At 36.9% G+C, this 10,878-nt stretch overlaps 1 pseudogene; it reads left to right on the forward strand.

Annotated features, from left to right (window-relative positions):
* Positions 1-7,796: 7,796 nt before the first annotated feature.
* On the forward strand, positions 7,797-8,676 carry LOC123594820 (annotated as a pseudogene).
* Positions 8,677-10,878: the final 2,202 nt, after the last annotated feature.

Raw genomic sequence — 10,878 nt, forward strand, 5'->3', positions numbered from 1 at the left:
GCTTTCTATTTCTTCCTGTTTGAGTTTTGGGAGTGTGTGGGTGTTTGGGAATTTGTCCATTTCTTCCAGGTTGTCCAGTTTGTTGGCATATAATTTTTCATAGTATTCCCTGATAATTGCTTGTATTTCTGAGGGATTGGTTGTCATAATTCCATTTTCATTCATGATTTTTTCTATTTGGGTCATCTCCCTTTTCTTTTTCAGAAGCCTGGCTAGAGGTTCATCCATTTGCTTTATTTTTTCAAAAAACCAACTCTTGCTTTCATTGATCTGCTCTACAGTTTTTTTAGAGTCTATATTGTGTACTTCTGTTCTGATCTTTATTATTTCTCTTCTTCTGCTGGGGTTGGGATGTCTTTGCTGTTCTGCTTCTATTTCCTTTAGGTGTGCTAGGGGCATAAGTAGAGAGAGAGAGGATTGTAAGCATGCTCCATGCTCAGTGTGGAGCCTGACATGGGGCTTGATCGCATGGGCCCCTGGAACCATGACCTGAGCCAAAATCAAGAGTCAGATGCTCAACTGACTGAGCTGCCCAACCCCCCCTCCATTCTTTTTTTTTTTTTTGTTAATTGCAGGCTTTTATTTCTATAAACTCCCGTCTTTGAATTGCTTTTGTAACATACCATAGATTTTAATGTGTTTTGTTTCCATTTTCATGTGTTTGAAGATAGTTTTTGAGTCTACTTTTGATTTTTTCTTGGACATATTGGTTGTTAAGGAGTGTATTGTTTAATTTCCACACAGGTGTGAATTTTTTTAGTTTTACTCCTGTTATTGATTTCTAGTTTCATCCACTGTTGTCAGAAAAGATGCTTGGTATTATTTGAAACTTCTTAAATTTGGTTAGATTTGTTTTGTGACTTAACATATAATCTGTCCTGGAGAATGCTCCATGTACGCTTGAAAAGAATGTGTATTCTGCTGCTGTTAGATGGAATGATCTGTATGATTCTGTTAGGTCCAATGGTTTAAAGTACTGTTCACATCCAGTGTTTTCTTACTGATTTTCTGCTTGGATGATCTATTCATTTCTGAAAGTGGGTCATTTAAGTCCTGTACTATTAGTACTATTAGTATTGGCTATGTCTCCCTTGAGATTTGTTAACATTTGATTAATATATTTAGGTGGTCCAATGATGGGTACGTATATATTTATGATTGTTATATCTTCAAAAATTTTTTCCCAGCGTTATTAATATATAATTGAAAAACAAATGAAATCATGGGGCACCTGGGTGGCTCAGTTGGTTAAGTGTCCGACTTCAGCTCGGGTCACAATCTTGCATTTTGTGGGTTCAAGCCCCTCATTGGGCTCTGTGCTGACAGCTCAGAGTCTGGAGCCTGCTTTGGATTCTGTGTCTCCCTCTCTTTCTGCCCCTCCCCCACTCATGCTCTGTCTTTCTCTGTCTCTCAAAAATAAATTAAAAAACATTAAAGAAAGAAAAAGAATGTAATCGTATTAAAAGTGTACAATGTAACAATATGACTTGATATATGCATACACTATGAAAGGATTCCAACAAACAAGTTTACCGACACATGCATCATTTGACATATTTACTCTTTTTGGAGTTTTACTCTCAACAAATTTCAATTACACTATAGTCACTATGCTATACATTAAATCATCAGAACATATTCATCTTATAACTAAAAGGCTGTACCTTTTTACAAACCTCTCCCATTTTCAAACCTTTCCCCAGCCCCTGGCAACCACCATTCTAACTTCTGATTCTATTAGCTTGACTTTTTCCCCCCAGTATTCCACATATAACTGGTAAGACTCAGGATTTGTCTTTGTCTAGTTTATTTCATTTAGCAGACTGCCCTCCAGTTTTATTTATGTTGTCACCAATGGCAGGATCTCCTTTTTTGTAAGACCAAATAAAATTATATTTTATATATATGTATAATTGTATTATATATTTATGTAATTATATATAATTCTATTATATAATATATAATATATATTTTTGTAAGGCTAAATAAAATTCTATCATATATATTTATATATATAAATAAAAATTCTATTGTGTATATTTATACATATAAATAAAATTGTATTTTATTATCCATTCATTCCCGGACAGACAGGTTATTTCCATATCTTGGCTATTGTGAATAATGCTACAAAAAACATGGGAATATATATATATCCTTTTGAGATAGTGATTTCACTTCTTTGGATATATACTAAGAGGTGAGATTAGGTGCATTCCTAGTGAGGGAATCAAAGGAAAGAATCTGGTGGCTCCTCTTTCCAGCTCCCTAGCCACCCAGACCTGGCTTTTGGTGAGGCAGCGCCATCTGGTGTCATGTCTCTCTCAGAACACAAAAGAACAAGGAGTATCTTTCTCTTAGAATCTTCCAGAGAACCTGGGTGATGCATGTGTTAATAAATTTGTTTGTTGGAGCCCTTTCACAATGTGTATATATATCACATCAATAATCACATTGTACACTTTAAATACAATTACATTTTTTCAAATATCTTTTTCTCACTTGCAGGAAGAGAAGGACTTTAGTCTGCACCTTGTGGAGTTCCACTGCAGAAAATACTTGGCAGGACTTTGAAGCTGGGAGCTGGTTGTACTGAGTAGCTATGTGTACCCATGATGGAGAAGAAACTAATTTCTTTCTCTACTGTTAAGCCCAGAGATGAACATTTCTTTCTTTTTATGCTTCACATGCCTTGTTTGTAGTCTACTCTCAATTATCACCACATCAATTTCTTAGTCTGTTGGAACTGGGATTCTCCATTTCTTACTTAGTAGGAAGATGGCACCAGCTTTGTAGCTTAGATTGGACTCTGATGTAAAAGGTTTTGTTTCCTTTCACGTATTAAGGCAGTGTTGTAAAAGCGAGCAGTGTACATGTTTGGAGCCCATTGAGAAGTGGAGAATTTAGTGGGTAATTGGCTTTAAAAACAGGGTAAGGAAATTTCAGAAAGGTAGCCTTGGAAGCACTCAGGCTGAATATAGATTTGTTTTCATGGCATATTTCTTCTAGATAACCAGAGAGGAACAATAGATTCCCCAAATCAGCAAAATCAGGGTAAATTCTCCTTTGATAATGAATTCTTGCTTGACAATCTCAATTTCCCTGGAAGCTTGTTAGTGTAAAAATATCAGAGAGCTAGCATAGGAATGGTTTTAGTGTTTTATTGGAATGGTGCTTTAACTTATCAAAGTGTATGATGAAAGTTAGTGAAGTTTTTTGTTTGTTTTTGTTTTTTGTTTTTTGTTTTTTTAGAATTCAAATATTAGTGCCTACTAACTTGACTGCTCTACTGTACATTTCTCCTATAGCAGTGGTTTTTAAACTTGAGTATGCATCAGAAGTCACTGAAAAGGCTTATTAACACAGATTGGCCTTAACCCTAAAGTTTCTGATTGGGAAGGTCTAGAGGTAGAGTAACTGATAAATTGTAACTGTAATTGTAAACTGTACAGTTGTCATTGTAACTGGTAATTGTAACTGATAAATTCTCTAGTAATACTTAAACTGTTGCTACTAGGACTACACCTGAAACAGTTTGGAGTTCAGGATTGCTTTGTCAATAATGCTGTTTGTTATTGCAGGAGAGATACTGATGATACAAAAACTGGAGAAATTTATAGGCCTTTGACCCCAATGGTGGAAAGTAATAAACTAAGCTCTAGAACCAGGAAAGTTCTACATAAATAAATATTCACACATTGAAGTGATTACTACATACAAATGCATTCTGTATATGATCATGAGATGGAGGGTGCATGTGATGGAGGGTGCTGTGATGGAGGTATACTAAATATTTCCAATTATTCTGAAGTGATTTCTGTTCTTCACATTAGCTATTAAAAGTAAATCAGAAATTCCTAGAATTAGGGACAAAATTGTTGCAACAAATATTCTTAATTTTACCCTTTGGAAAATGCCAAGCTTTTTCAAAGTCCTTTTGCATCTCCCCACGTTTCCTTATTTCTCTGAAGCCTCTACCAACTCCACTCTTCCCCTACCATGCCATTTACAAGTGCACAAAATACTTTCATTTCATTTGCTTACCTGTCTATTCTGCAGGCCTTTTCTCTTAAGTTAATTCTGTCAAATCCTGACTATGCCGCTGTGCTTATTGACCCTGACAAAGTGAATAAAGTGTACTGCACACTATAGGTTTTATTCTTGCTCCTAATTGAAATATAAATATTATTAGATGGGTTTGTTATGTTTATAGCTAAAATTATTCCTAAAATTTATAAAAATTTTAGAATTTTAAACAAACAAAAAAAGGTGAGATTATTGGATCATCTAGTAATTCTATTTTCTTGAGGCACCTCCATATTGTTTTCCATAAGAGCTGCACCAATTAACTTTCCAAACAGCAATGTACAAAAGTTTCCTTTTCTCCACATCCTCACCAGCATTATTTATCTCTTATCTTTTGATAATAGACATCTTAACAGTTGTGAGGTTGTATCTCATTATGGTTTTGATGTGCATTTCCTTGATGAGTACTGATGTTGAATATCTTTTCATGTACCTATTGGCCATTTGTATGTCTTCTTTGAGAAAATGTCTATTCACATTCTTTGCCCATTCTTTCATTGGTTTACTTGTTGTTTTGCTACTGAGTTGTATTAATTCCTTATATATTTTGGATATTAACTCCTTATTGGATATGTGGTTTGCAAATATTTTCTTCCATTTCACAGGTTGGCTTTTCACTTTGTTGATGGTTTCTTGTGCTGTGCAGCAACTATTTTGTTTGATGTAATCCCATTTGTTATTTTTGCTTTTATTGTATTTGTTTTTGGTGTCAAATCAAAAAATCATTGCCAAGACTAACATCAAGGAGCTTTCCCCCATATTTTCTTCTAGTAGTTTTATGCTTTAGGTCTTATGTTTAAGTCTATAATCCATTTTGAATTGATCTTTGTGTACGCTGTAAGATACGAGTCTGATTTCATTCTTTTGGTCTCGGAGATCCTGTTTCCCCAATACCATTTATTGAAGAAATTATACTTTACCCCTTGTGTATTCTTTGTACCTTTATCAAAAATTAATTAACAAAAAAAAAAAAAAAATGGGGCGCCTGGGTGGCGCAGTCGGTTAAGCGTCCGACTTCAGCCAGGTCACGATCTCGCGGTCCGTGAGTTCGAGCCCCGCGTCGGGCTCTGGGCTGATGGCTCAGAGCCTGGAGCCTGTTTCCGATTCTGTGTCTCCCTCTCTCTCTGCCCCTCCCCCGTTCATGCTCTGTCTATCTCTGTCTCAAAAATAAATAAACGTTAAAAAAAATTAATTAACTATATGTACCTGGGTATATCTGATTTCTCGTTTTTTCCATTAATCTATGTGCCTGTTTTTTATGCTAATACCACTGTTTTGATTACTATAACTTTGTAATAGTTTAAATCCAGAACTGTAATGCCTCTTGCTTTGCTCTTTTTGCTCAAGATTGTTTTAGCTATTCAGTGCCTTGTGTGGTTCCATATGAATTTTCAGATTATTTTGTCTATTTCTGTAAAAAAAAAAAAACGTGATTGAATTTTGATAGAGATTGCATTGAATCTGTAGATTGCTTTGGGTAGTATGGACATTTGAATATTAATTCTTTGAATACATGAACACAGGATATCTTTTACTTATTTGTGTTTTCTTTAATTTCCTTCATCAGCATTTTATAGATTTCAGTGTATAGATCTTTCATCTTCTTGATCTTAGTTCTTTCTGATACTATTGTGAATGCAATTTTCTTTTTTTTTTAAGTTTATTTATTTATTTTGAGGGGGGGGGGAGGGGCAGGCTTGAATGTATGAATCCATGAACCTGAGCCAAAACCAAGAGTCATCACTTAACTGACTGAGCCACCCAGGTGCCCCATGTAAATGCAACTTTCTTAATTTCTCTTTCATATTATTCATTGTTAATGTGTAGGGATACAATGGATTTTTATGTATTGATTTTTTATCTTGTGACCTTCCTGAATTCCTTCATTAGTCCTAACAATTTCTTGGTGGAGCCTTTAAGGTTTTCTATATATAATATTATATCCTCTGTAAAGAGACAATTTTATATCTTCTTTTCTGATTTGGATGGCTTTTATATCTTTTTCTTGTCTAGTTACTCCAGCAAGGACTTCCAATACTATGTAAAACCAAAGTGGTAAAAGTTGGCAACCTTGTCTTATTCCTTATGTTAGAGGAAAAGCTTTCAGCTTTTCACCATTAAACATGATGTTAGCTGTGGGATTGTTATATATGGTCTTTATGTTAGATGTGGTCTTTATACCTTCCTTCTAAACCTAGTTTTCTGAGAGTTTTTAACATGAAAAAATATGTTGAATTTTGTCAAATGTTTTCTATGAATGTATTGAGATGATCATATGATTTTTATCTTTCATTTTGCTAATGTCATGGATCATTTATTAATTTGTGTTTGTTAAATCATCCTTGCATCCCAAGGATAAATACTGCTTGATCATGGTATATGATCCTTTTGATCTGCTGTTGAATGTGGTTTGGTAAATTGTTCTTTTTTAAATTTTTAAAAATCTTTATTTATTTTTGAGAGAGAGAAAAAGACAGAGCATGAGCAGGAGCAGAGAGAGAGACACACACACAGAATGCAAATCAGGTTCCAGGCTCTGAGCTGTCAGCACAGAGCCCAATGAGGAGCTTGAACCCATAAACCACGAGATCATGACTTGAGCTAAAGTCGAACGCTCAACTGACTGAGCCACCCAGGCATCCCTGCTAAGTTGTTATTGAAGATTGTTATATCTTTTGATAAATTGACCCCTTTATTATTACATAATTACCTTCATTGACTGTTTTCCTAGTTTTAACTTAAAGTCTGTTTTGTGTGATTTAACTAAAGCTACTCCTGCTTGCTTTTTGTTTCCACTGGCATGGGCTATTTTCGCAATTCCTTGACTTTGAGTTTGTATGTATCTGTAAAGCTGAAGGGACTCTCTTATAGTCAGCATTTTTTTAAAGTCCTTTGGAGAATTCAATACACTTGCATTTAGAGTAATTACTGTTAGTTATGAACTTCATAATGTCAACTTATAAATTGTTTTCTGGCTTTTTTATAGTTTTCTTGTTCCTTTATTCCCCTTTTCTTCCACCCTTTTCTAATATAAGAATTTAGTGCTATAAATTTACCTTCAGCATTACTTTATTGCACAAAAGTTGATATTTGGTATTCATTTTTCACTCAGTTGCACATTATTTTTAATTTCCTTTTTACCTGTGATTATTTAGAGTTGCAGTGTTTATTTCAAAAGCTTTTGAGGGTTTACTGCTATATTTATGTTATTTATTTGTATATTGATTCTATTATTGTCAGCAAACATACTAAGTATGGTTTCAATTCTTTTAAATTTGTTGAAGTTACTTTTGTGGACCAATGTGGCCTATAGTTATTTTTCCACATACAAAATACTTTGCCACCTCCTTCTGGCCTCCGTAGTTTCAAGTGAGACATCTGCTACCTTTCTAATTGTTGTTTCCCTAGAGGTAATCCATCATTTCTCTCTAGCTGTGTTCAAAGATTTTCCTCGAAGATGTCCTGGCAGTGTGGTGTGGAGTGGCTGTCAGGGCCAGGAGAACAAGCACCCATGTCACTATCACTCCCAGAGCAGCCCAGGCCCCCCTTCTCTGCCCCACTGCGCTCTCAGATGCCAAGCACTGCAACTCCCTGCATGCAGTGAACTGGGCCACGGAGCCTCTGGGGCGATGTCCAGCCCTCCTGCCCAACCTGCTCTCCCACCAGTTGCCACCTCCACCCCCACTGCACAAAGAGCCCATGTATGAACCATGGAGGAGGCTTCACCCTGAGGCTGCAGCCAGCTGCACCTGGAGAAGCTGACCCTGGGGATCATGCACATCCTAAAATCTTCTCCAGGTGTAACAAAGGGGGCTATCATAGAAAAGCTGCCTGCTGAACGTCATATGATTTCTTCAGGGGAACAAAAAAGTAACCGCTTGCTATCAGAGGATGTGAAGAATTTTTATCTGATTAACAATGGCTTCCACATGACATGGAGTGTGAAGCTGGATGAGAACACCATTCCATTGGGCAGCATGGCAATTAATAGAATCTCAAAACTGACTCAACTCCACCAGTCTTCCATGTATTCACTCCCTAATGCACCAACCCTGGAAGACCTGGAAGATGATGCACTTGAAGCCAGTGAGAACCAGCCAGAGAAGCCTCACTTTGATTCTTGCAGTGTGATGTTTGAGCTGGATCCTTGGAAATGGGAATGGGAAGGTTTACCTTGTCTACAAAAGAGGGAAAGCAGCAGTAGCATAAGACATTGACTTCCGGTTCCTGGCCAGAGCATTACACTGGCATTTGATCACAGATACTTGTACTGGTTACTATTGCCTGCTCATCATGCACCTGGGCCTGCCGGAGTGGCAGTATGCCTTCACCAGCTATGGCATTAGCCCACAGGCCAAGCAATTGTTCAACACGTATAAACCCATTACCTACAACACAAACCTGCTCACGGAAGAGACCTACTCCTTCATGAACAAGCTGGATCCCAGCAAAATGTTCAAGAGCAAGAGCAAGACCTTAATCTCCAAAAAGAAAGCTCCTGTATAGCCTACACGTGGCCAGAAAGGGCCCTCAGGTCCTCCCTCCACCTCTAAATACTCTTCTAGCTCTGGAAACCCCATCCAGAAATGAGCATCACCACCTCCCCACCAGCCCCACAGCAATAATTTCCATGCACAGATATCCCAAGCCTCAGATTCTGTGCGTGGAGCCATGTTTTTCTTCCTACATGAGTAAGCCAAATCTTAGGCCTTTTACTCCTGTTGGCATTAGCCAGGAGTTCAAAGGCGTACTCAGGTCTCCCCCAGGGTCATTTCTCCATCCAGCCTCCGAAAGCTGTGGAGCATTTGTTTAAGTAGATAAATAGATCTGTTAAGAGCTTCCCTCTCTTTCCACCCTCGGCCCTGGACACCCGTTAGCAGTGATTAGAGAACTCCCCCAAAGAAACCACTGATTTTGACCAGGCATTAAAACTGTGCCACTCAATTGGCAACCACTAGCCACATGTGGCTATTTAAACTATGTTAAACATTCCATTCCTCTGGGGTGCCAGGGTGGCTCAGTTGGTTAAGTGTCCGACTCTTGATTTCAGCTCAGGTCATCATGTGTTCATGTGTTTGAGCCCTGCAGTGAGAGTCTGCTTGGGATTCTCGCTCTCTCCCTCCTTCTGTATCTCTCCCCTGCTCATGTGCTTTCCCTCTCTCTCTCTCTCTCTCCCAAAACAATAAACAAAAAATTTTAAAAATTCAATTCCTCAATTGCAAAAAAAAAAAAAAAAAAAAAAAAAAAAGGCTGTCTTTACTTTCTGTAAGTTTGATTATTATGTGCCTTGGTGTTTTTTAAAGTTTATTTATCTTAATTTGGATTTTCTCACATTACTAAATCTGTAATGTAGGTATAGGCTTGTCATCAAATTTGGGAAATGTTTAGCCATTCAAATACTTTTTTCAAATATTTTTTAGCCTTATAATTTCATTTTCTCTTTATGGGATTCTTAATATATGAATATTATGTATTTTGTTATTCTTCCATGATTCCTGTGTCTCTGTTTATTTTTAGTTTATTTTCTGCATGTTGTTTAGATTAGGTAATCTGTTGATTTTTCTTTGAGCCCACTGATTCTTTCAACTATGGTTTTCAATGTATTTTTACACCTTTCAGTGATTTTTAATTTAAGTTAGTGTATTTTTCATTTCTATAATATCCTTTTGTTTTCTTTGTTATTCTTTCTTTCTTTCTTTCTTTCTTTCTTTCTTTCTTGAGTAGAAAAAGAGAGAGGCAAGCACACGCTAGTTGGGGGGAGGGGCAGAGGAAAAGACAATCTTAAGCAAGCTCCATGCCCAGAGCAGAGCCTGACTTGGGGCGCAATTTCATGACCATGAGATCATGATGTAGGCTGAAATTAAAAGTCAGACGCTTAACCAACTGAGCCATCCGGGTGCACCCTTTTGTTCTTTTTATATCTTCTTTTTTTTTTTTTTTTTTTTTTTTTGCTGGGATTTTCTATTTTTTTTAATTTGTTTCAAAAATATTTGTAATTGCTTTTTGAAGCAGTTATATTATGGCTGATTTAACATCCTTGTCAGAAAATTCCTTTACCTGAATTATCCAGTCTTGGTGTCTGTTTATTCTTTGTTAGTTTAAACTGTGATTTTATTTTATTTTTTGGTTTTTAGTATGCTTAGTGACTTTTTAAAAATTGTATCTTAGATAGTTTCCATTTTATTTTGTGTGACTCTGGCCTCTATTTATTTTTAACCATGAAATCACTCTGTTTTAGGTGTAGTATGCATGTCAAAAGGTGAATAAATGTTCAACTCCACGTTGTGCCCTACTGACACCACTTTTGCAAATGCAAAGCACTGACTCACACGACCTTTTTGCTGGTTAGTAAGGATGGAATTTTAGCTTTCTTCTCAGCCTTACTTACTCCTCCTTGGAGACAACAAATCACTGACTGGAACTGCCTTATTGATGCTTCACAAGACTGGAAGTTTAATGCTCTGCTAGGCATAACTGACACTAGAATTGTGGGAAATCACAGTCAATGTTGACTACCACAGCTGCTTACTGTCTTGTTTCATCAATTATTGCTGCCTGGAGGTAGAAATGTATCTCCACTGGTCTTTGCTGACATAGTGGAAACTAGTACAGCCTCACACCATCGCCTTCTGCCTTTGTGCTGCTATGTGGAAGTGCAAGAGCAATATCTTGCTGCTTCTACTGACATCAGGGAAGGGGAAAGCAGTGTACAGTTTAGCATCACCTTGCACTGCCTCATTCCACCTCTTTGTGGGTGGGTTTTGGTGAACCTCATTTTCCTGCTAGTCCCTA

The sequence above is a fragment of the Leopardus geoffroyi genome, chromosome X (genome assembly GCF_018350155.1).
Source record: "Leopardus geoffroyi isolate Oge1 chromosome X, O.geoffroyi_Oge1_pat1.0, whole genome shotgun sequence".
In the NCBI taxonomy this organism is placed as follows: Eukaryota; Metazoa; Chordata; class Mammalia; order Carnivora; family Felidae; genus Leopardus; species Leopardus geoffroyi.